The sequence below is a fragment of the Oryctolagus cuniculus genome, chromosome 15 (genome assembly GCF_964237555.1).
Source record: "Oryctolagus cuniculus chromosome 15, mOryCun1.1, whole genome shotgun sequence".
NCBI classification, from domain to species: domain Eukaryota; kingdom Metazoa; phylum Chordata; class Mammalia; order Lagomorpha; family Leporidae; genus Oryctolagus; species Oryctolagus cuniculus.
Window position 1 is genome coordinate 82,774,529 of NC_091446.1, and position 27,381 is coordinate 82,801,909.

The 27,381-nt window shown below is 43.6% G+C and overlaps 1 long non-coding RNA gene across 2 annotated transcripts; it reads right to left on the bottom strand.

Annotated features, from left to right (window-relative positions):
* Positions 1 to 1,510: 1,510 nt before the first annotated feature.
* On the bottom strand, positions 1,511 to 27,374 carry LOC138845420 (uncharacterized). Of its 2 annotated transcripts, XR_011382577.1 has the most exons (4): positions 27,086 to 27,374; positions 20,119 to 20,194; positions 6,184 to 6,393; positions 1,511 to 5,202 (listed from the first exon to the last, which is right to left on the bottom strand). It is a non-coding gene; the product is annotated as an uncharacterized lncRNA (long non-coding RNA). The 2 variants fall into 2 exon arrangements; XR_011382576.1 differs by lacking the exon at positions 27,086 to 27,374 and having other exon boundaries at positions 20,119 to 23,521.
* Between the last annotated feature and the right edge of the window lie 7 nt (positions 27,375 to 27,381).

Below are 27,381 nucleotides of genomic sequence, written 5' to 3' on the forward strand. Positions count from 1 at the left end.
AGAGAGGTCAACCACACAGAGGATTTCATGATCCAGGGCACGTTTGTCGCACAGTGGGTTAAGGCGCTGCTAGGGACGCAGCCACCCCATATAAGAGGGCAGGCTTGCGTTCTGCCACCTGCACCTCCAGTCCAGCTTCCTAATGCAGCCTGGCTCAGGATGCAGTGCCCGCATCCCGTATGGGCACCAGTTCGTGTCTCAGCTGCTCCACTTCTGACCCAGCTCCCTGCTGATGACCTAGGAAAGCAGTAGAAGATATCCCAGGTGTTTGGGTCCCTACACCCACATGGGAGACCCAGAGGAAGCTCCTGGCTTCTGCCTTCTGATCAGCCCAGCTCCACCCATTGAGGCCATTTGGGGAGTGAACCAGCAGTAAGAGGACCTCTCTGTCTGCAACTCTGCCTCTCAAATAAATCTTTCAAAATAAATACTTAAATAAATAAATCTGGTTTCAAGAAATAGCTAAAGTAAGAAAACTGTGTGGTGTATGTAGATGGGTACATGGATAGACGATGAGAAGAGAATAGGGAACTAAGAAATAAAGCAAAGATGTTCAACTTATTTTGACAAAAGTGAAGAGCAAGTCGACAGCAGAAAGGTAGACTTTTTACACTTGATCTCAGTGAAAAGGCCAAGAAGCGATAAAGGTAAGATTTTTAACAAATAGTCCTGCAGCAACAGGCTACCCAGAGGAAAACAATTAAACTCAACCTAAGTCTCACAGCTTGTTTAAAACGGAGCTCAAAATGAATCACAAACTTAAATATAAAATGAAAAAATGTCCAGAAAAGTATAAAGCAGTAAAGAATGAGGTAGGGGCCAGCACTGTGGCTCACTTGGTTAATCCTCTGCCTGCAGTGCTGGCATCCTATATATGGGTGCCAGGTTCTGTCCCAGTTGCTCCTCTTCCAGTCCAGCTCTCTGCTGTGGCCCGGGAGTGCAATGAAGGATGGCCTAAGTGCTTGGGCCCTGCACCCGCATGGGAGACCAGGAGGAAGCACCTGGCTCCTGGCTTCGGATCGGCACAGCGCCGGCCGTAGTGGCCATTTGGGGAGTGAACCAGCGGAAGGAGGATCTTTCTCTCTGTCTCTCTCACTCACTGTCTAAAACTCTACCCGTCAAATAAATTTTAAAAAATTTAAAGCCGGCGCCGCGGCTCACTAGGCTAATCCTCCGCCTAGCGGCGCCGGCACACCGGGTTCTAGTCCCGGTTGGGGCACCGGATTCTGTCCCGGTTGCCCCTCTTCCAGGCCAGCTCTCTGCTGTGGCTAGGGAGTGCAGTGGAGGATGGCCCAGGTGCTTGGGCCCTGCACCCCATGGGAGCCCAGAAAAAGCACCTGGCTCCTGGCTCCTGCCATTGGATCAGCGTGGTGCGCCGGCCGCAGCGCGCCGGCCGCGGCGGCCATTGGAGGGTGAAACAACGGCAAAAGGAAGACCTTTCTCTCTGTCTCTCTCTCTCACTGTCCACTCTGCCTGTCAAAAAAAAATTAAAATTAAAAAAAAAATTTAAAAAAAGAATGAGGTAAATACTTTAAGACATGTATTTACAAACACCACAGATGACAAAGGACTAGTATCTAGAAAATGTAAAAGACTCTCACAGCTGAACAGTAAAATAGCAATCCAGTTAGAAAACACACATTCCACCTAAGAAGTATGCAGTCGGCATATATGCCCATGAAAAGATGTTCCATGTCATTACCCATGAGGGAAATGCAAGTACAAACCACCCTGGGACATCAGTATATACCTATCAAATTGGCTCAAATAAAAATCACTTAAAATATGCAGTGCTAGCAAGGATGTGGAGAAACTGGATCAACCCTACCTTGCTAATGAGACTATGAAATGGTACAGCTACATAGGCAAGCAGCTTGCTAGTCTCTCAACACTAAATTAATAATAAATTAAATTCAAATGCCAGAGGTTTTTATCCCTGAAAAATTAATTCCTATATTCATGTAAAATACTTCATGTCTATAGCAGCTTAATTTTTAATAGGCAAGAACTGGAATCAACCCTGATGGACCTTAGTGGGTAATGCCAGACCATCCATCCCACAGAGGTTAATACAAAGGATGGAACTATGGGTACGCACAGTGACCTATAGGAGCTATGGGTATGCACAGTGACCTACAGGGACTATGGATACGCACGGTAACCTACAGGAACTATGGGTATGCACGGTGACCTACAGGGACTATGGATACGCACAGTGACCTACAGGAACTATGGGTACGCACAGTGACCTATAGGAAGTATGGGTACGCACACTGATCAATAGGAACTATGGATATGCACGGTGACATACAGGGACTATGGGTATGTACAGTGACCTATAGGTACTATGGTTATGCACAGTGACCTACAGGAACTATGGGTACGCACAGTGACCTATAGGAAGTATGGGTACGCACACTGATCAATAGGAACTATGGATATGCACGGTGACATACAGGGACTATGGGTATGTACAGTGACCTATAGGTACTATGGTTATGCACAGTGACCTACAGGAACTATGGGTACGCACAGTGACCTATAGGAAGTATGGGTACGCACACTGATCAATAGGAACTATGGATATGCACGGTGACATACAGGGACTATGGGTATGTACAGTGACCTATAGGTACTATGGTTATGCACAGTGACCTACAGGAACTATGGACATGCACACTGATCTATAGGAACTATGGGTACGCACAGTGACCTATAGGAATCTCCAGAGAACCATGCTGACTGATAAAACCCAGTCCCCGGGGCACCTACTCTGTGTGACTGCACACAAATGACATTCAGGATGTGACTCAGTCATGGAGCTGTGGGACAGACTGCAGCCTGTCAGAGGGAATGGGTGTGGCTCTACGAGGGTGACGTGAAGTCTTGTGAGGTCCAAAACATTCTCTCCCTTGGCTGTGCCCATTGTGGTCTCCTGGCTTTGGAACTGTACTGTAACTCTGCAAGAGGCTGGTTCTGCAGGAGACTGGATACAGGGTCCAGGGACCCTCTCTGTACTGTGTCTCACCCCATTACGTGAATTTATAGATACTGCAAAATAAACAGGAAAGTTTGACTTTAGAATTACTGAGTGAGGGAGAAGAGGCATGCTTCCGCACATTAAAAGTGTGAAAACTTTCTAGGGATAGTAAAGGAAAAGTCAGCCCACAAGTTCTGGTAGGACCCCTGCTGTCTTGGAGATTGGTGATCAGGAATTTAGAATGCGGCTATCTGCTCTGTTGTGCAAGCTTTCATCACCTGTATTGTGCTGTCTGGGTATAGAAACAGAGAAAACAGGTGGTGGGGTTTGTTCAGGACAGGGGCATGACAACAAGGTATAAGAACAATGAGCAACCAAGGACAATTTTTCTCAAATCTCTCCCTGTTCTCTCCATGCTACTTGGGCTCAGAATCCTGTTTGCATTTCTTATATGAACCAAGAGTGTGCTCAGGGCCACACGGGTCCTTGGACTCTGCCACACTGCACTGTCTGCCCTCAGCGACCGGAAACTAGCCTGGGCTCAGTCCTCCCACCCTGCACTGTTGCAGGTTCTGTGGTTAAGGATGAAGATGAAGGGGGTCACAGCGACCCGAGTTGCAATGTGGACTGAAGCAGGGAACAGAAAATCTCCTAGTCTCTACTATCTGATTTCATGGTGTAGTAACAACTAAATGATAACACACACACACACACGCACGCACGCACACAAATGAACACAGAGCCAACCATTATTAGGTCAGCACCCAGTATCTACTGACCCAAAGGGTTTGAATCTGGCCCCACCCCTACTGCCACACATCCCTCCTGGGTGGCCGTTCCCTGATTCAAGTTTTACAACCAGCATCTGTGTAAAACAAAGCCCTGGTTTATAGTTTATATATCTCCATGGTGTACGAGGCCCGTACAATGTACTAAACTGACCACACAATGTACTAAAGTGACCACACATATACACACCATAGGCTCTTGTGAGTTGTTAGGAGCAGGTTCCAGCACTGACACTGGAGCTACCCTGGGCCACAGGTTAAGCCCTGCCTTGGCCCTTTCCTAAGAATTCCTTACTAGCCCATGCCCAAGAGGCCACCTGACCATGATCTGTTAGCAAGCTGCCCCCTTTTCTCTCCCAGGGATGACTCTGGGTAAAGGAGGCAGTAGTGTCATCTCCACACACAAGAGAATGCCAACAATTCTGATGGACAGAGAAACACAACCTCAATTATAGCCAGGGGTCATCTCATTACTTGGATGGCCAACACTGCCCTCTGGGCTCTTTATACCACTTCTGTTTATCTCACAGTTGCTAGGAGCACTGTCTGCAACTTTACTTCTCATCAGTAAGTTGCCCCAGGTCTTCCCTTTCTACTAAGACCAAAACTTCCAAGAACAACAACTGATAACGCCGCATAAAACAAAAGCAGCTGGTTGCAAGTTATTTGGGAGCTACTGAAAGATCCAGAGGTTGAGGGCCACAGTCCTGTGGAGAATGGTGTGAGGTGCTTCCCACTGGCAGTAGCCACTTTGGTCTGCAGCAAGGGGCTGAGAAGCCAGCCAGAGAATGGACCAGAAGCCAAGGGAAGAGCATTACCCAGGCAGAGCTTTCCACATATCAGAACCAGGGGAACAAAAGGTGGAGTTTGGGCCAATGAAAACATCCAGATCTTTTCAATGGTGATGTTTACTTATTTCAGGGAGCTGGGAGAACTCCCATCCATTGGTTTACTCGCCAAAGGTCCACAGCAGCCAAGGATGAAGCTGGGAACCAGTATCCCCATCCAAGTCTCCCTTGAGAGCTGACAAAAAAGCAATTATTTGAGCCATTATCACTGCCTCCCTGGGTTTGTCTTGAAAGGAAGCTGAAGCCAGGAGCCAGAGCCAGCAATCAAAACTAGATACTGTGACGTGGGATGTGGGCATCTGAGCCACTAGGCTAACTGCCAGTTTCCAGCATCTGGACCTTGAGGGACCAAAATCCCAGAGAACAGCAGGTCACAGTAAAACACAAGCAGACCAGATGCCAGTTTTCCTACTACAACATTAGGTTAAAAAGACTAAGAGAGGTAGAGGGGAAGAAAGAATGGGAAAGAGGAGTGCAGGTTTTGGTCATTTTAGTAAGAGGCCAACTTACGGTTCTGAGATTCAGCCATCAGGAGGCATTGGTAAACGTCGCTGATTTTCACTTGGGATCCCTGGAGGTCCACAGCCTAGGGGTGGAGACGAAGCCAGACTCTTCTAAGGAAGGAAATGCAGACTCGAGCCAGGGCCACCCCGAAAGATTGAGTTATGACCCTCATGCTATTCGCCTGGTCTATGATAGAGTGAATTATCTCTGGGCAATGAGATTATCATTCTGAGCCTTCATGATTTTTTAATACAATGTCCAACTTTCAACAAGATATTACCAGGCATGAAAATAAAATAACCTCGCTGGTATCTAGTCCTGCACATTAAGGAGCTTGTATGCCATCAGTTCATACTCATAACAAGTAAAAACACAGCACAAACTCAAAAAACAGAAAAACTCTTCCTAGCCTGGTCGGAGAAAGGAGCTCACAGGGTAGAACACACCGAACAAAATTATAGACAAAGCAGCAGGGGCAGAGAATCCCAACCCCCATTACGGGCTCTGGAGAGGAGCGGGACAGGAAAAGTCTCCTCACTCTTCATGAGCTTACTTCCCAGAGTGCTACAGATGTGGGCCATGAACACATTAATGATTTTGAAGATTTATTTATTTACTTATTTGAAAGTCGTGGTTAGAGAGGGAGAGACAGAGAAAGGTCTTCCACCTGCTGGTTCACTCCCCAGATGGCCAGAATGACCAGGTCAGGGCCAAGGGCGAAGCCAGGAGCCTCGAACTCCATCCTGGGGTCCCATGTGGGTGCAGCAGCCCAGGTACCGGGGCCAGCCTCCGCTGCTTTCCCAGGGGCACTAGCAGGGAGCTGGATAGGAAGTGGAGCAGCCAAGGCTCCAACCAGAACCCAGAGTAGATTAATTTTGTTGCAGGATCCATTCGAGACAGAAATACAAAGCGCAGACTGGTCCCACGCGCAAAAAGGTTATGTAGCACCCAGGAAACAAACACACATTCAGGCCCGAGCCTGGGCTGCCCCACACAGAGAAGTGCTCAACAAGAGCGGGCCAAAGAACTGCCTGTGGACAAGAGAAGGAAATGAAAATGGTACCTCCGGTTGAGGTGGTCCGTGCACGCGACGGAGATAAAGAGAGCGGGAAAGCGCCAAGGTGGATGGCTCTGCACAGGGAAAAGCACGCACAAGCGGTCCGTGGCTCCGCACGTGCAGCGCTCCGTGGAGAAGAGAGAAAACAGCAGCCTTCATCCGCGCTGGAGGTGGAGCTCCTTCCGGCTGGTGCGCCTTCTGAGGGGCTCCACAATCCTGTTAGGGTGCAAGCATGCATCCATGACCCGGATGTGACAGGTGCATTCTGGGAAGGCAGGTGTCATCACACTGACAGTTAAAGACACAGCCTTCCACTGCAGGAGAGGAAGAGTTCCAGGCCCCTAACCATGACTAGTGACACCTCAGACTTAACCCACTGCACCACAGCGCCGGCCCCAATAGGTTTTAAAAATGGATTCAATGGGGGCCGGTGCTGTGGCATAGCAGGTAAAGCTGCCTCCTGCAGTGTCAGCATCCCATATGGGCACCGGTTTGAGACCCGGTAACTCCACTTCCAACCACCTCTATACTATGACCTGGGAAAGCAGTAGAAGATGACCCAAGTCCTTGGGCTCCTGCACCCACATGGATGACCTGGAAGAAGCTCCTGGCTCCTGGCTTCAGATTGGGGCAGTTCTGGCCATTGCAGCCCTCGGGGAGTGAACCAGGGGATGGAAGGATGGAAAACCTCTCTCTCTCTCTCTCTCTCTCTGTGCCTCTCCTTCTCTCCCTCTGTGTAACTGTGACTTTCAAGTAAAATAAATAAATATTTTAAAACAAAATGGATTCAGTGATTGAACCAAAAATTATAACATGCATCTGATGAATTTTTAATGTGGGTTCTTGGGATATGTGGAATATGTAAAAAAACTATGACATAAAAGAGAAGAGAAAGAACCTACCTGATGGCAAGATTTCTCCCTGATAAGGCAAAATTGTAGGAGCCTATGAAAAGTGAAGTGTGTGTTGCAATTCTGAGGGCAGTCAATAACAATCTACAGAAACAGATACTGTATACATCACAACTGATAAATTAAAATGGAATGAAGAGCCATGCACATCACCTGACAGCAAGAAAGGAGAAACTGAAATAAAGGAGTTCGATGTCAAAAACCAGATGATGAAATCCAGCTAAATGAAAAACTATCAGTGAGTATGTTGAATGCAGCTGGCCTAAACACAGCAAGTGAAGGAGAAATTTTCAGAAAGGATTTTATTTCAAATGAGGCCTCCTGAAGCTGTCTGTGACAAACATTGAAATACATAACATTTATTTATTTTATTTGAAAGGCAGAGCTACACAGAGAGAGAAGTAGAGGCAGGGAAAGAAGAGAGGAGAGAGGGGAGAGGGGAGAGGGGAGAGGGGACAGGGGAGAGGGGAGAGGTCTGCCATCCACTGGTTCACTCCCCAGTTGGCAGCAATGGCCCTTAGAGCTGAGCCCATCCGAAGCCAGGAGCCAGGAGGTTCTTCCAGGTCTCCCATGCAGGCTCAGGGGCCCAAGGACTTCGGACATCTTTTACTGCTTTCCCAGACCAGGAAGCTGGATAGGAAAAGGAGCAGTCAGGACTCAAAGCAGTGCCCATATAGGATGCTGGCATTGCCGGTGGCAGCTTTACCTGCTATTCCACAGCGCTGGCCCCACAATACACTTCTAAATCCATTTGTCAAAGAGGAAGTCTCAAGACAAATTAGAAAAGGATATAACTTTAACAAATTTAAAATGCAGATGTATCAGAGTTTTACAGATGCAACTTAAACATAATTAGAGTAAAATTCATAGCAATAAAGGCATTTATTAGAAGAGAAGAAAGCTATCTATTCAACAATAATTCTTAGTTTAAAAAAATAAAAAAAAACAGCAAAATAAACTAAGCCAGGCATGAGGGAGCAACTAATAATTCAAAGAGTGAAACAGAATAAAATTGAAAACAAAACAAAAAACCAGTGAACACAAAAACTGCGTCTGAAAACTGATATATCTTTATTGAGATGGTAAAGAAAAAAGAGAGAAGACAAATTATGGAGGTGCCACACACACATCAGAAGGATAATAAGTGGGGCCAGTGCTGTGGTGTAGCAGGTAAAGCTGCCTGCAACACGGCATCCCATATAGGTGATGGTTTGGGTCCCAGCTGCTCCTCTTCACACCCAGCTCTCTGCTATGGCCTGGGAAAGCAGTGGAAGATGGCCCAAGTGCTTGCACCTCTGCACCCACGTGGGAGACCCAGAGGAAGCTCCTGGCTCAAGCCTGGTCCAGCCCTGGCCGTTGTGGCCATCAGGTGAGTAAACCAGCAGATGGAAGATCTCTCTGTAACTCTGACTTGCTAATAAATAAATAAATATTTTTAAGAAGAGCTAGTAAGCTAAAATTCTGCGGAGCTTTATGTACTCAACACTTTATCTGAAATCATGCATTTCCCTAAAAGCTATAAACTATAAGTTCAAACAAGATGAAATAAATCAATGATTCTTATAAACTCTTCAAAAGCAAGGCAGAGAGGAAAACGTCCTCAGTATGATAAAACACATCTACCAATATAACCTACAACCATTATTATATGTAACAATGCAAGAGTCAATGCTTTCTTAAGATTAGGATAAATAAAAATTCCATTCTCAATACTCCTAGTCAACATGATACTGCAAGCTTCAGCAATGCAATAGGTAAGAAACAGAAATTATTTTTAAAAAAGAGACTAGTAATGAATGATAAAATTGTCCATATGTTTATTGGCAACATGACTGCCTGCATAGATATTATTGGGCAGGCCGGCGCCGCGGCTCACTAGGCTAATCCTCCGCCTAGCGGCGCCGGCACACCGGGTTCTAGTCCCGGTCGGGGCGCCGGATTCTGTCCCGGTTGCCCCTCTTCCAGGCCAGCCCTCTGCTGTGGCCAGGGAGTGCAGTGGAGGATGGCCCAGGTGCTTGGGCCCTGCACCCCATGGGAGACCAGGAAAAGCACCTGGCTCCTGGCTCCTGCCATCGGATCAGCGCGGTGCGCCGGCCGCAGCGCGCCGACCGCGGCGGCCATTGGAGGGTGAACCAACGGCAAAAGGAAGACCTTTCTCTCTGTGTCTCTCTCTGACTGTCCACTCTGCCTGTCCAAAAAAAAAAAAAAAAAAAGATATTATTGGGCAATAAAAAACAAAACAAACATTCAGAACTTCTAAAAACAGTAAAGTAAAGCCGGCGCCATGGCTCAGTAGGCTAATCCTCTGCCTTGCGGCGCCGGCACACTGGGTTCTAGTCCCGGTTGGGGCTCCGGATTCTGTTCCGGTTGCCCCTCTTCTAGGCCAGCTCTCTGCTGTGGCCAGGGAGTGCAGTGGAGGATGGCCCAAGTGCTTGGGCCCTGCACCCCATGGGAGACCAGGAGAAGCACCTGGATCCTGCCTTTGGATCAGTGCGGTGCGCCAGCCGCAGCACGCCGGCCATGGCGGCCATTGGAGGGTGAACCAATGGCAAAGGAAACCTTTCTCTCTGTCTTTCTCACTGTCCACTCTGCCTGTCAAAAACAAAACAAAACAAAACAAAACAAAACAAAACAGTAAAGTAAGCAAGGTTGTAAAACACAATACAGAAAAACAAACTGTTTTCTACATAAAATTAGAAGTTAAAACAAGCCAAAAAACATTCACAATAGTGCCAATGAAAATTGTCTAAACAAAGGTCAAGGGTGCTGAAAACTACAAAGTGCTGATGCAAGGAAAACAGGACACTCGTCACTGGCAACCAACCTCAAATGGTTACATGTCATATAGTTTCACTCACATGGCACCCCTCAAAAGGCAACCTTACAGTGTCGGGAAACATTATCAGTAGCTGGAGGTTGTGTCTGAGTGGGAGGTACAAGTATACAGAGACAGAGTGAGGGAGTTTTGGGGTGCTGGAATTCTGTAGGCTGGTTATGGTGGTAGCCACATAAAGCCATACGTGCATTACAGTTCATAGATTTGACAGTAATAAAGACCCATCTGACACTGGCAGAAAGACAGACAATCAATGGAGCAAGATAGAGAGTCCAAAATAACACCCATGAATCTAGTTTACTGACCTTTGACAAAGGAGCAGAGGCAACTCAGTGAACAAAGGAATGGCTCTCCATTAAAGGGTGCAGAAATAACCTGGATACACACACACACACACACACACACACAGACGAATCTTGATGTAGACTTTACACTTTTCACAAACACTAAGTAGAAATGGATCATAAACCTAAACCTAACACAAAGCTATAAAATTCCTGGAAGATAGCACAGGAGAAATTCTAGGGAGCTGTGAGTTTTTGGTGATGCCTTTTTTAGCTATAACACGTGAGCACAATCCATGGAAGAAAAATGGATAAGCTGGATTTCATTAAAACAATTTCTGCTCTGTGAAAGACCTGTTAAGAGGATGGAAAGATGAGCCATAAAGTGAGAGAAAACATCCAAAAGCTAATAGTCAGAGCATACAGAGGACTCTTAAAACTCACAAAGCAAACGATTAAAGTGGAAAAGATCTGAAGATAACATTCACCAAAGACATACAGGGGACAAGTGAGCATTTAAAAAATACTCAGGAAAGTATAGATAATTTCAGATTAAAATAACAAAAGCAACTCATGATAAAACAAATCTGTTAAAAATCTGTTAGCTAAAATCCAAAGCTCTGACAACATCAAATGCTGATGAGGATGTGGAGCAACAGGAACTCCACTCATGGACAGTGGGAATATAAAATGGTTTGGACATTTTGAAGACAGTCTGACAACTTCTTACAGAGAAGAACATAGTCTTATCATACAATCCATCAATCACCAAATGAATTTACCCAAATGAACTGAAAACTAATGTTCCACTCAAATCTGCACATCAATGTTTATAGCAGCTTGGTTCATAACTGTCAAATTTTGGAATCAACTAAGACATTATTCAATAGGTAAACTGATGTATCTATAAAATGGATGTTATTCATACTAAACACATATGAACTATCAAACCAAAAAAACATAGAGGAAGCTTAAATGCAAATTACTAAGTAGAGTTTTTTTTTTAAAGAGTTAAAAAATAGGCTTTATTTTGGTGCTAAGAATTTAAAAATGCATGCATAGCTTTTCTACAATATGCATTTTCAATGAATTTTTGAATATCTCCTCCTATTATTTCAACTATGAATGTAGTAATTAGGCAAAACTATAGAGACAATGAAAAGATAAATAGTTGCTAGGGAATGAGGAGGAGGAGGCAGAGATGGATGGATGGAGCACAGGGGATTTTTAAGGCATGACATGATGGGGCTGGAGCTGTGGTGTAGTGGGTAAAGCTGCCACATGCAGTACCAGCATCCATATGGTTTGAGTCCTGGCTGCTCCACTTCTGATTCAGCTCTCTGCTATGGCCTGGGAAAGCAATGGAAGATGGCCCAAATCCTTGGGCCCCTGCACCTGCCTGGGAGACCTGGAAGAACCTCCTGGATCCTGGCTTCGGATCAGCACAGCTCCAGCTGCTGCAGCCAATTAGGGAGTGAGCCAGCGGATGGAAGATCTCTCTCTCTCTCTCTCTCTCTCTCTCTCTTTCTTTCTCTTTCCCTCCCTCCCTCCTTCTCTCTCTGTGTAATTCCCTCCTTCTCTCTCTGTGTAATTCCAACTTACAAATAAATAAATAAATCTTTTTTTTAAAAAGAGGCATGAAATGCTCTGTATGATATCACTATGATGGCAAGTATATAATATTGGCATTTGCTGAAATCCATAAAACTGTATAACACACAGTGAGTCCTTTGGGAAGTATGAAATTTAATTGATGATGATACACCGATATTGATTCATCAATATAACAAATGCACATTAACGTGAGGTGTTAGCCGTGTGCAGGGTTTAGAAAACAATGATGGAAACATTCTACTTTTTGCTCTGTCTGTGAAGCAAAGCTGCTCTGGAAAGTAGCCCATTAATTTAAAAAGGGATAGAACTGTACACTGTCAGACAAAAATCTATTCTACTGTATTGATGATTTCAAAAACACACTGAAAATAAAAGCAATCTGTGCGGGCAACAGGACAAAGTTTATGTGTACTTATGGGCATGTGCACTCACGCATCATTAAACAGATATGGACTCTTTATGACATACTAGCATAAACACTTGGGGCTGGTGTTGTAGCCTAACAGGCTCAACCACCACATGTTGACACCAGCATCCCATATTGGAGTGCTCATTAAGTCCCAGCTGCTCTGATTCCGATCCAGCTTCCTGCTAAGGCACCTGGGAAGGCAGTGGTGATCACCCCAATGCCACCCACATGGGAGACCTGGAAGGAGTTCCTGGTTCCTGGCTTCAACCTGGCCAAGACCCGGCTGTTGTAGCCATTTTGGTGGTGAACCAGTGCATGGAAGATCTCTCTCTCTCTCTCCCTCTGTCTGTCCCCCCCCCCCCCGGTCACTCTGCCTTCCAAATAACTACAATAACAAATCTTTTAAAAATAATAAAGTAAAACATTCACTCTCCAAGAGGTCACCTTTCTTTCTTCTCCTGTCACTCAGTGTCACTTAATCTCCATCTTCTGTGACTCCACTCCTGTTGGAGTATTTTTCCTTCCCCCACAGCCAGCTGGGTTTCCTGGTTGATCATTTTCTCCACTCTCTTGCCTCTCTTGTCCCTATTTGCACATCATCTGACAAGTGTGCAGCCATTCAGCTGTCTTCCTGCTGCACCATCACACACAAGCATAAGCAGGTCCTTGAGGGATGGTCACTCATTCTCTAGTTTCAAGGAGTTGAAGGCACTACTCAATATCGGTGCTATATCTTCGTGGGAGATCTCCACGGCCATGACTTTCAACCTTCTCCAGTTTTCTTAAATATCTGTCCCTACCACCTGCTTGTTCTCAACAGTTGAGACTTAACCACTAATGAAATAGGAGGTGTTGTGGGAGAGCTACCAGAACTTGCCCTTGCTCTGCCTGCAGACAACGTAGCTCCACCTGGCATCATTGTTCTCTGCTGGGATTCTTCTCTTCAGGCCTGCTCCGGCTCCCTCAGGACCTCATCCTACCCACTGCTTCTCTCCTTGTTATCACTTTATCACTTTTAGAGTACTTCTCTCTGCCAGTTTCTCCCATACAGCATTTACACGTCATCAATCTTTCTCAATTTGGTGGAGGGGCTGGGGAGACTCCTCTTCAAATAAACACTGGAGTTCTCTGCTTTCCTCCCTTACGGGTGGTTATCTGCTAGTATTATCTCTGGATTCTTGCTTTCTATGTCCTTCTCCACCCGTGTCATCTGATGCTTTTTCATGTCTCCATAAGTCACATTCCAAAAAGGAATGAATGAACTATTCGACGAAAACTCTAATGAGCTCTTTCTTTTCCATGTTTGAGTTTTATCTTCTCAGCATTTCAAACCTTCATTCCATTGGCTCCTGTGACTTCGTATTCATGTTCCAGTTTTCATTCCTTTCTTAGTTGTGCCTCCGCAGACTCCACTGTCAGCTCCTATTGTTTCACCCTTCATTGCAGCATTGGTCTTCCTACTTTATACAGTCTCTGAGCAGCTTGTTCACTCCTGAAGACCCAATTAAGAATCGCTAACTCCAGGGTAAGTCTCTCTCCTGAATTTCAGTTTTAGAACCAACTTCCTCCCAGTCTCCTGTACTTACATTTTCAAAAATGTCTTATAATAAAAATATGAATGCTTCTCTGCTATTCTTCTCCAACAGTTTCTGTTTTAATTATCTATGCAGTTATCCAAGCCAGAACCCAGGAGCCACCTCCATTTCACACTCTGCCAGTTAGTAAACTCTTTTTTCCACCCAACTCCCTGGAACACTACACTACTCTCCAATGTCAGTCACAACCTACATCTCATGCGGTTAGGATTCTCACCCCTTGACTCTCTCTTGGCTTCAGTATTCACTGCCCCTTGCAGGATTTTCCACACAGTAATCATGATTATTTGTCTTGCCCAGGGGTCCCACCATACCTCTCCGCTCCTCTAAATACATTCATCGCTCCTTTCGTGTTTGAGCCAAAATTCTATCTCCATGCCAGAGCTGAGGGTCTCCCCCAACTGGACCCCCTGACAACTCTGACTCAGTGCTCAGCACCTCCCATTCCCTCTCTGTTCCCCAGCAAAGCTGAACTAGGAACCGCAGCAGAGCTGCAGAACTGGCTGTTCATTCCACCGCCTCTCAGCCTTGAGAAGGGCGCCCCAACCTCCCCGAGTGCTCTTGAACTCTCTCTGGAAAGCATGCTCACTTCTGTCTACGCTTTCATGCACAGTTCGGATACCACCTGCACTTTTTTTCAGTTGAGGGCTGCTTCAACACTGTGCTTACTCTTCTCTCACAGCCCTTGTCACACTATGCTGTAATGGCTGGTCCCTTGTCTGCTCTCACATTAGTGGAACTTCTTCAGGGCCACTTTAAAATGCTGTCTTATTGATCTCTGTGTTCCTGTTTACCCCAGTAGACAAGCAAGAAACTGACTGAAGAAGGAAGCTATACAATCATGAAGGAAGGAAGGGCAGAGGGGAGAGGAGGAAGCTTTGCATATTGCAAATATCTTTCCTGTAGGTTACCTGTTCAATTTGCTTATGTTAATTAAAAATTTAAAATCCACCTTTTTTTTTTCGTTCACATTTTTTTTCTTGAAGTACTTATGAATTCTCCAATATCAAAGTCATAAGAATTGGCTGTATTTCGTGCTAAACATGTTAAAAGTTACATTTCACATTCACAGATCTTTAATTCCGTGGAACTGATTTCTTTTTATAGTATGAACATGGGGTCCAATATTTATTTTTCATATGAATAAAGCATTTCTCCAGAAACTTTCATGGAATAATCCTCTCTTCCCAACTGTGATGGCAATGCTGTCTCATATCACTTTTTCACTCATTCAACGTGTTTTAACTCTCTATCACATAGTCAACTCTGTTCTAAGAACTGTTTATATGTCAATGATAAAATATTATTCTTGAATCTCACTTTGGGTCTCCATTGTGTTCCTCTATTTATGTTGATATCTCTGTGACTAACAAACTCAAACCTACAATGCCATGTTTACTTGGTCATGGTATCAAAAAACTCAATGCGGGCATTTGGACTAGCAGATAAGATACTTATCACAACACCCACATCCCAAGTCTAAAGCACGTGGGTTCAAGTCCTAGCTCCAGCTCCTGATTCAAGCTTCCTGCTAACAAGGATCCTAGGAAGGCAAAGGTGGTGGTTAACATTGGCTTCTGGCCCATGTGGGAGACCTGGACTGAGTTCCTGGCTGGGGTCATTGCAGTCATTTGGGGAGTAAACCAGCAGATGGGAGCTTCCTCCCACCTCTCAAATAACTAAATATTTTTAAAAAGAAGTTATCCTCCCCTTAATCCTCTTTTTTCAAATTATTCTGACTATCCTTTACCATTTTATCATTCACATATATGAGTCAATTTGTTAATTTTTATAACAAACTTGTGTCTTTGTTTGCATTCTCTGAAAGGACAGCCTGACAGAAGGTTTCTTGGAAGAGAGTTTTTTATTTTTCAAAAAAAATGAGCAAAGCAGCAACCAAGGTAGGGCAGGGGAGGGGTCCCCACTGCAGACAAGAGAAGGGACAAAGGCAGTGTCACTGGCCAGCATACAAGGAAGTTTAGATAGGGGACAAGGCATCAATATTAACCACTGTGGTGTGTAAAATTTTCTTTTTAAGAATATCTAGATATTCAAACCATGTAGATTTTACACATTGTGGTCACTGTCATGGGAGAACAAGACAGAATTAGGGATGGGTAGGTAAAAAGGACTAAAAGGATTTGTAATGGATGGTTGAATGGTGAAATTCTATTAAGGCACATGTCTATACCTGGGATTCAATAAAAGATCAATATAAATAAACACACAGTCCTAATCAATAAATACGCACTCTCATCCCCAAACACACACTTATCCTTTAAAAACATTGACTCACTAACACAGAAGAGGCCTTGTGAACAGCTGAGGTCTATAATTTAGGTGATTTTAGTTGAGCTTTTTCAACTCCCTTCTAATGAGTCAGTGTTCAGCCACTGTTCCCCGGTAGCTTTTAATTGCAAACTTTGAGACACTCTAAATTATGGGTAGGTGAAGCCAAATGCACTAAAATCCAGTAAGTGCTGATGGGCTTGATTTCCCCCAACCCCCAGAGTGGACTTATTTTCAACCTCCGCTCTCACATCATTTGCATCACCAAAAAGAATAATTTCACGTTCTAATTTATTTATGTTCAATGCCACAGGCACATTTTTGTTACGACTTCCTTGATAGCCATGCTGTCTCAGGAGTAGTATTTTTCTATGCCATCCATTTTGCAAAGAGAATAAAATTTATGTTCACGGTTGATCCATTTCGCCTTATTTCCTGATCATCCAAAAGCATTGTTACATTACCCCAGATAAACTCTGGGTCGTGAACCAAGGTTCAATCAAGAGAATACGACTGACGCATGCAGAATACATTCCCCACTGCAAGTTTCAAATTAGAAATCAATAACATCCAAACACATAGAAAATCCCCCAATATTGGCCAAGTTAGTAATAACCTTTTAAATAACCCAGTCCAGAAGACAATCTAAACGTATTTCAAACTGAGGAATGATGAAAACATAAAACATCTAAATGTGTGGGTTGTAGCTAGAGAAGTTCTTTGAAGGAATTAAACGCCTTCAAACAATTTTATCAGAAGTAATACATTAACAAAGAAGGAAGAACTGAAGCCACTTGTCTTTGCTTTCACCTTAAGAAGAAGGCACTGTGACACAGCAGGTAAAGCCACCACCTGCAGTTCCGGTTCTAGTCCCAGCTGCTCTGCTTCCCATCCAGGTCCCTACTAATGCCTCTGGGAAAGCGGTAAAGGATGGTCCAAGTCCTGTGGGCCCCTGCACCCACGTGGGAGCCCTGGAAGAAGCTGTTGGCTCCTGACTTCTAATCAGTCCAGCTCCAGCTGTTGGGGCCTTTTGGAGAGTGAACCAGTGGATGGAAGACAGACCTCTCTCTCTCTGCCTCTGCATCTCTAACTCTGCCTTTCAAATAAATAAATCTTAAAAGGGGGGGCACTGTGGCTCAGTGACGAAGATGCTGCTTGAGACACCCACACCCATAGTCACAGTGCCTGGGTTCAAGTCCATGTTTTGCTTCCGACTACCTGTTCCTGCTAATGTGCATCCTGGGAGGCAGCAGTTGAAGGCTGAAGTGCTTGGTCCCCTGCCACCCACACAGGAAGCCTGGATGCAGGTCTGGGCTCCTGGCTTTGTCTTGACCCAGTCCAGGCTGTTGCAAGCATTTAGGGAGTAAACCAGTGTCTCTCTTTCTCACTCACTCTCACTCTTTCAACTAAATAAAAATTTCATTAAAAAAATTTCAAAGAATGTTTTAAAATCCACATATCTATTGAAAATTTAATTCATGGTAATAAAGTGCTTTTTTTTTGTGGAAGCACACAGAAAATTCCAGGCCCAGATGAATTCATAACAATTCATTGAACTTTAACAGAGGAAAACACAAATCCTACACAATCCTTCCAGAATTAAAAAGAAGGATTCTACACAAACATTTTAAGAATAAAAAAAGGGAACTATTCCTAACATAGTTTATGAAACAGACAAAATGCTGATATGATCTCATAAAGATTTTTTTTAAGAGAAAAACACTCACAAATCAATATCCCTCATGAACATGGAAATAAAACCCTTAATAAAATATTACTGAATATTTCTCAGCAATGTATAAAAAGGATGATAAATCATGACCAAATACAATTTATCTCAGGAATCAAGATTACATTAATATTTGAATACTGGGCATTTGGGAGCCACATCCTGGCACAGTGGATTAAGCCACCGCCTGTGATGCCAGCATCTCATACAGGCATAGGTTTGAGTCCCTGCTCCTCCACTTCTGATGCAGCTCTCTGCTAATGGGCCTGGGCAAGTAGCAAAAATGGTCCAAATTCTTGCGTCCCTACCATCCATGTGGGAGACCAGGATGCATTCTAGGCTCTTAACTTTAGCCCCAGCCTTCACAGCTATTTGGAGAGTGAACCAGGGGATGGAACATCTTTGTCTCTCCCTTTGTCCTTTTCCCTCTCTTTGCCTCTGTAATGCTGCTTCCTAAATAAATAAATTGTTCTTAAAAATCAAGCAAGGTAACACCCCACATCAACAGAATGAAAGATAAAAGCATCATCTTGGTTAAAGCAGAAAGCATTTGATTAACCTTACAACCTCTTTATGCCAATAGTCTCATGGTTCTCAGTTTCCGGGGAAACACAAGAAAAATCCCTTATTCTGTAAAAGGACATTTGTAAAACACAGAAACAAAAACACTATAGTTAACATCATGCTTAATGGCGAAATAGTGAAGGCTTTTCCACTAACAGCAAGAAGAAGGTAAACCTATCTACTCTCCTAATTTGTAATGAACAGTGTATTAGTGAAAAAAAGAGGGCTTGAGGAGAAGGAAGGGAGAGAAAACATGAACCTGTTAAGTGTTACAGTTTGTTGATAAGGATTGTGTATGTAGAAACCCTGATGGAATCTGCCAAAAATTATCAGAAATAAAATACATATTTAGTAGGTTCACAGGAGGCAATGCTAATCTACAGGAACCAAGTATATTTCCAACGTTAACAAGGAAGAACTGGCAAGTGAAATGCAGAAAACAATAATGCTATCCACAATCTACCAGAAAATGCCTAAGATGAACAAATAATATGCAAGACTTATGCATTGAAAACCACAAAAATATTCCATTTAGTGGCTGTTATAGGAATTACAGAAAACATCTTCCAAAGGAAAAGTTCATATTATACTACTTTACCATGAGTATAAGAACCTTGCCACGGGAGTTTCATTTGTCCTCGTACTTCTCACTGTATTACTGCATGAGAAGTTGCAACTCTTATAGAAATTCAGAGAAGAAAAATTACATAGGCTTTTATATTTCCCCTATGTTGCATTACTTCCTGGGCTTTTCATTTTTTCCTGTTAATCTGAATCTCCATGTGTTGCCAATTCCTTGCAGTCAGAAGCAAAATCTTTAGCTTTTTGTAGAAAAGAAATGTGGAGACAGATCCTCTCAATTTGTTTTCCCTAAAATACTGTTATACCCTTCTTATTTTGAAGAATAGCTTCTCTGGATATCATTGTGTGTGCACATGTGTAGAAACGTTTGTGTATGTACATGTAGAAACACATGTGCGTGTTTCCCAGCACTTCTTTAGAGATGATATTTTACCATCTTACAGCCTCTTTGCAGGCAAGAAATATGAAGGGGTATCGACAACCGTTAGCATTTTGGCGGCTTTAAACATTCTCTTGGTGCATTTTTTGACAGATATTTTAATTTATTTATTTACTTATTTTTATTAATGTATTTATTTTTTTGACAGGCAGAGGTAGACAGTGAGAGAGAGAGAAAGCATGTTTTTTTTTGACAGAGATTTTTTAAACACATGGTAGACACTTTGCCACTTTCCCTGTCTTCATGTATTTCCTCTGAATAAAGACCTTCATTGATACAACTGGAATGCAATCCTTCCATCCAAAATTTATAATGGTTACACAGTAAATTCTAACAGCAGTTCCATACTGAAAAGCAATTATTTGAGCAGTGACTTCTGCCTCCCTGGGTCTGTCTTGAAAGGAAGCTGAAGCCAGGAGCCAGAGCCAGCAATCAAAACTAGATACCGTGACGTGGGATGTGGGCATCTGAGCCACTAGGCTAACTGCCAGTTTCTAGCATCTGGACCTTGAGGGACCAAAATCCCGGAGAACAGCAGGTAACAGAAAAACACAAGCAGACCAGATGCCAGTTTTCCTACTACAACATTAGGTTAAAACATTAGGTTAAAAAGACTAAGAGGTAGAGAGGAAGAAAGAATGGGAAAGAGGAGTGCAGGTTTTGGTCATTTTAGTAAGAGGCCAACTTACGGTTCTGAGAATCAGCCATCAGGAGGCGTTGGTAAACGTCGCTGATTTTCACTTGGGATCCCTGGAGGTCCACAGCCTAGGGGTGGAGACGAAGCCAGACTCTTCTAAGAAAGGAAATGCAGACTCGAGCCAGGGCCACCCCGAAAGATTGAGTTATGACCCTCATGCTATTCGCCTGGTCTATGATAGAGTGAATTATCTCTGGGCAATGAGATTATCATTCTGAGCCTTCATGATTTTTTAATACAATGTCCAACTTTCAATAAGATATTACCAGGCATGAAAATAAAATAACCTCGCTGGCATCTAGTCCAGCACATTAAGGAGCTTGTAGGTCATCAGTACATACACATAACAAGTAAAAAACACAGCACAAACTCAAAATAAAAACATAAATTCTTCCTAGCCTGGTCGGAGAAAGGAGCTCACAGGGTAGAACACACCGAACAAAATTATAGACAAAGCAGCAGGGGCAGAGAATCCCAACTGTGGGGAGCAACTCGGACTACACTAAGTTACTCGAATTAAGACTTATTCTATGCATATGCTCTCCCACAATATGGCGCTGAGAAGGGAGTAAACAGCTTCTACACAGCTGCCTCTCGCCAATTTGATTGAGCTGCAGGAGCTGTTCTTGCTCCTGATTGGAGGAGAGCAGCGTACTCGGCGTGTGGGTAGCAGAGTTGGGATTGGTGGAAGAGGACTATAAAGGAGGAGAGAGACAACATGCACCAGGAACATCTATCTGAAGGAACACCTGTGCTGCCCCCGAGAGAGCCCATCAGCGGTGTGCCGCTCCCCCGCGGAAGTGGGGAAAGTGGCAGGGGGGCCCGCCCCTCCACGGAGGTGGAGGGACGGCAGCCAACCCGGGAAGAACCAGCAGCAAACCCGGGGAGGGCCGAGCAGACAAAACAACAGCACAGGGTCCTGTGTCATTCCTCCACGAAGATGGGGAGCGACACCCAACCCCCATTAGGGGCTCTGGACAGGAGCAGGACAGGAAAAGTCTCCTCACTCTTCATGAGCTTACTTCCCAGAGTGCTACAGATGTGGGCCATGAACACAATAATGATTTTGAAGATTTATTTATTTACTTATTTGAAAGTCGTGGTTAGAGAGGGAGAGACAGAGAATGGTCTTCCACCTGCTGGTTTACTCCCCAGATGGCCAGAATGACCAGGTCAGGGCCACGGGTGAAGCCAGGAGCCTCGAACTCCATCCTCGGGTCCCATGTGGGTGCAGCAGCCCAGGTACCGGGGCCAGCCTCTGCTGCTTTCCCAGGGGCACTAGCCTTTGCCCCAACATCAACTATTGCAAGACACATGGTGGCCTACACCACCAACCTGCTCCTCCCTTTGGTGCCCCAGATGGTGCCGTCAGCCAATTCTGGGAGGCCCAGGACCTCCAATCATGCAGAAGAGCCAACACCAGAACAAGTGAGTGTGGGGTGTGGAGGGTGAAGCAGGAGGCGAGGGCATGGAGCAGCAGGCAGATCTAGAGCACAAGTTGAACCCCTCCACTCTCCTCCTTCCAGGCCTCATCCCACAGGATGCTTAAATACAAAAAAAATGGGACTATTCCAAAGGACATAGGAGCTGACTCAAAGAGCTCCTACTGGCCAGAAATGAAACCGTAAGAGCAATAAAGTGAATATGTTAGGATTGGGTTATAATTCGAAGATAAAATATTCATGAACCTGTATTAATATAAATTAAGACTCAATAACTAAGTGACCAGGAGAGTTGATATAAAGCTCCCTTAGAGAAGAATTCCAGATCACCTGGTAGATGCTTCCAACTCCAGGAAGTGAAAATTAATATCCCCTCAATCCTGAGTGTGGGCAGTGCCTAATGACTTGCTTCCATAGAGTAGAATATTTGTTTCCACAAATACAAAAATGTAAATTCACTTTGGAGAAACCTGCCAGGCACGACCTTGGCCAGGAGAACAAGATTAACGTCACCAGTGGTGGGTAACGTGCATGGCATACAAACATGTCTTCATGGAGAGAACAGCTCTCCTTTGCAGTCTTCTTCCCCTAAACCCGCGAATCCAATCTAACCAGGAAACACACACACCAGCAAAAGACAACTTAAGGGACCTTACAAAATATGATTCAAGATTGCCAAGGTCATGAAAAGCAAAGAAAGAGGAGCCACAGGAGAAATAATGGCACACAAAGACCAAATACATTATGTGCTGTCCTGGATGGGATCATTTTAACTGGGCAGAAGTAGAGAAATCCATATAAACTATGGCGTTCAGTTAATAATCCGACACCAATGTTGGATTTTAGCCAAAGGCAAATGTACCACAGCAATGTAAAAATATTAACAACAGAGGAAAGTAGAAACTTGGTACTATCTGTGTAATTTTCAACAAATAGTAATTATTATAGAATAAAATCTTTACTTAAACAAATCATGGCAGAAAGACAGACTCTTTGATTAATACTTCTGTAAAAAGTGTTTATCTTACGGGTTCAATGGCAATCTCCAAAATAAATTCCAAATGGATAAAAGACACACATGTGAAAATCAATACTGTATAATTTCTAAAATAAATTCTATGACCTGGCATTAAAGATGATGTTTTCTAAGAGCGTACAAATAGGACAACCCCTAAAAGGAATAACTTATCAAGTTAACTATATTAGTATTAGAATCTTCTCACAATAAAGATGCTATAAATAAAATTAAATGAAAGCCACGGGGTAGAAGGAAAGTTTAGCACACAGGTAACATATAAATGTAAGATGAATAGAATGCAGTCTTTAAAAAGAACAAAAATCTGTATAGGATATGTGTCAAAGAAGCCCAAATAGAAATAAGCTTATGAAAACATGCTTGGCCTCCTCTGTAATCAGAAAAATCCAAATTAATATAGTCACCAGATAGCATGTGATATCCATCAGATTTTCAAAAATGAAAAGTGTGAAATCAAGCATTCATAACATTGATAGACAATGTGTACTCTCAGACACAGCTACTGACAATGTAAATTTGCAAAACCACATTAGAGAGTAATTTGCAAATGTCTAATAAAATTAAGCAGGCCCATACCAATGAGCCAGCAATTCTAGTTCAAGGTATGTACCCAAAGGAACACATCCATCTGCTCACAAGATATATACCATAATGCCCACTGCAGGGCTGTCAATGCTAGCATGCTGGCAACATTCTGAAACAACCCAAATGTCTGCAGGCAGTCAGCAAGGCACAGGATGGGTGCAAAGTTAACATATATCTCATGATATGGAATCTAAATAAGTAGAGTAGACCTAAATGTACCAGATATTGATTGCCAAGGCAATGACATCGATTTTCCATTATATACTGATTATATAAAACCTAATACTGTATATTTCTGAAAACATATTAATAAAGATATGTTAAAATAATTAAAATAATATTACATGCTATCTTCCGATCCATTTATATGTTAATATATATTTCCATATATGAACTTGCTGAACTCTGAGTGGATGTCAGTAAGTGCCTATATGTGGAATAGAAAAACATGAAACTAGCTCTAAGTTCAATTTGTATTCAAAAGCATTTTATATAATTTTTATTTCAAAAAACATGAAGTGCAAATGAGTATTTTTCCTCCCTACTCCCTTTTTTTTTCAGTGGTTAAGATTCCTGCCTACTACATCAGGGTGCCTGGGTTCCAGTGCTGGCTCCAGCCCCTGGAAGGTACTGGTGATGGCGCAAATGACTGGGTTCCTGCCCCCCTGATGGCAGACCTGGCTTCAGTTTACAGCTCCTGTCTGTGTAATAATATAGGTCTTGGCTACTAACATAAACATGAAGGGGACAACCTGTCACACCATCACTCAAACAATTACCACTCTAAAATGGCAAATGTGTCATTTCTTCGCAATCATTTTTGTATCTGGTACAGAAAGCCTAAGAAGAAAACATTTAGATGTGAAAAGTCAATTGCCTAGCCCAAGCAACTGTGGGGATCCCAACAGTGGGGCCTTTGTCTGTCTGTCTGCCTATCTCCATCACCTCCTTGTCTAACGACGGATCTATCTGTATCTACCTACTCTATCATCTCTCTCTCTCTCTGCCTTTCAGAAAGAAGGAAAAAGAAATAAATAAAATTTAGAAAAGCAAACTGATGAAGTAATATTGATTACATTTGGGAAGTGGGGTATAAGTATGTGTTCTACCAGTATATATAATATATCTTATTTTTCGCCTGTTTAAATATTTTTTACAAATACAAGATAGTTTAATGAGATGTGAGCTATGATAAAAATACAGTTAGTGATCAAGTCCTGAGTTCACTTACACGCAGAACTAATATGTAGCAACTATGGATAATTGTAGTATAGAAAGAAACAAAAATTCATAATTTTGCAGTGTAAATATCATAGATCAGAAAAATGCTTAAGGAAATGGGAGACTATTTGTGTATGAGAAGTCCCTTATTTTCCAGAGTAGAAATTCAGAGTTGAAGAAAGGAACTCAACAGGCACCAACTTATTTACGTTTCCCTGTCTGACCTTATATCACTACAGGAGGATAATTTAGGAACTAATATTCTTTGATTTAAAAAGTCTATCAAAGTTCAGCAATATCGTTAGTTTTGCTTGTAGTCATTTTTCCTCAAAGTCAAGTAAAAACCAAAGTAGTAATTTTTGAAAAGGAGGCTTATTATATATCCCATATTTTCCTGTATTCCTCTGCGTATCCATAAGTATGCAGATCCAGATACCTAAAATAATTTTCTCCAAGTAGAAGTGTTGATGGTTTGGGGAAAGGGAAAATGTTTGACTGACTTATTTTTCAGGGTTTGAAATTTTGGTAAGAATAAGAAATGTAAAATACAACATGACCACTACTACTTTAAAACATAAAAGGCTGTGAGAATGAAGCACAAAGTTCTAGAAACAGTGGGTGACAAGGAATGTTAATGAAGATAGCACCAACTAAACCGGGGAAGTTAAAGGAGAATTTTCGGAGGAGCAGAGCCCACTGGGTTTGGGGTAAGGGAGGATGTGAAGTTTCAAAAAGAACTGAAGGAGTGAGTGTTTGGGAAAGGAAGTTGGGGGAGGTGAATTAATGGGAAAAAACTCGTTTACTGACAGCAGAATGGCTGTACTTACATATATACGGATACTGAACATAAATGATGCCATTTCAAAGAGGGAATCGGCCATGCATGCAAGTCTGTGAGGAGTCCAGGGAAAGCACTGAGAAATGGATTGTTCAGAATTCATGGAGGATGCACCTAGGATGGAACTTGAGTGCATTCCCAAAAGGAAAACGAGCTTTCCAGGAAGGTGTGGGGAGCAAAGCATTCCAGGAAAGAGAGAAAACATTGCTGACTGCAAAAGCAGAGGAGCGAGACAACTGGCTGTGACCCACATGTCACAAAAATGCAAGGGTCAGGAGCCCTACGCAGACTTTTTCTTGGGGGTGGGCATGGAGCAGTTCGGAAGGCATTGAGCAATGACGTGATCAAACGTGGTTTGTGTTTTTAAAAAATACTGAGATGGTATTAGATTAAAAAAAAAGCATAAAGGATGGATTTAAACATGCAAAGACAGGGAGGAAGCCATCCAGGCCCTGAGCACCTGCTCCAAGATCTGGAGGAATATTTATGAGGCAGACCGAATCTCTGGGAGGCAAATGGTTTCCTGTGGGAGATGAAGACAGGCTGGGGGTCAAGAGTGGCCCAGTAATCAGGTGGGTGCACTTCAGGCGCTGGGCAGTGTTGGCAGAAAGGCTGAGTCAAGCTAATGAGCTCACTGTGGCACAATGTTGCATTTAGGTGCCTGGCCTGGCCCAGGGCCCTAGGTGTTAACATCTTCAGCATCTGGCAGTAATTGCAGACTTCAAGGGTAGGTGACATTGCTCAGAAACGGCAAGGAGTGAACTCAGCAGTAAACAGGATGTGCAATCCTGGAAATACACAAGTCAGGACCCCCTCTCCTGCCATTAACTGACATTCTTTTCAGGCAGCCTGTCAGATTCCATTTATCCATCTTGTTGGTTCTAACACTTTGTTCCTTCCTGCTGGCATCATTTATAATCCTGATTCCATCAGTCAACATATTAGGCTTAGGCATCCCAGGCTTTCCAGTTGAAAATGGCTCCTGTAGAACACTCACTATTCTCCCCCATTGGCTAATAAGATAAAAATAATAAGATAAAGAGGATATTAAGTCACACCATCACTCGGAAATTACAGCTTTGTAAAATTGGAAATGTGCCCTGCCTTTGGAAGCATTTTTGAGTCTGGAACAGAAAGCCTGAGAAGAAAACATCCAGATGTGAAAAGTGAACAGGATAAGATGTAAAGGGAAACAGTTAGCAAAATAAAAAGTAACAGGGGGATTGAAATTGGTGCAATGAAATCCACACAACAGAAAAAGAACAGTATAATCTGTGAAGGATGTGCTCCAAAAGTTGGCTCTGAATCCAGAGTGTAAGGCAATAAAGAAATGGAAGGAAACTGAACAGAAAAAGACAGTATTAATGGAGCCTAAGGACCAGACCAGCACCCTCAGAATACAGGAACTGCTGAGACGCCTGCAGACAACCATAGAAGAAGTAGTAACCGCAGATATAACTGAAGAAAAAGATCCTCAAATACAACGAAATAAGTATGAACATGAGAGAGTTCACATTCCAAAGAAATCCAATGAGGAGGAACAAATACTAACACAAATCTGTTTAAAATATCCTATGTAGGGGATGAGTGCTTGACTCAGCGGTTAAGACACCAGTTAGGGCACCCACAGCATACACTGGAGGACAGGGGCTTGAGTCCTGGTTCCAATTCCTGGTTCCAGCTTCCTGCTAATGAGGGCCCTGAGAGGCAGCATGACTCAAGTAATTGGATTCCTGCCACTCACCTGTGGGACTTGCAGTGACTTGCGAACTCCCGCTTCGACCCCTGGCTGCTGTGGGTATTTGGGGAGCAGATGAGCAGATGCGTCCTCACCTACCTCTGCTTCCTCGCAGACCGCCGACCTCTCGGACAGCTGCCGCTCCCTCCTTCCTCATCGCTGCCGCCGATGAACTTAGCCGCCCCGCCCACGACGCCGAACGCGACCCCGACGCTACTCACGCCGACGCCGACGCTGACGCCGACGCTACTCACGCCGACGCCGACGCTGACGCCGACGCTACGCATGCTGACTGCGACGCCGACGCTGACGCCGTCGCCGTACAGGATGCTTTGACGCTGACGCTCACTGACTCTGAATCTGTGTCAGCGTCTGCGTTGTAACGTCGTGTACGG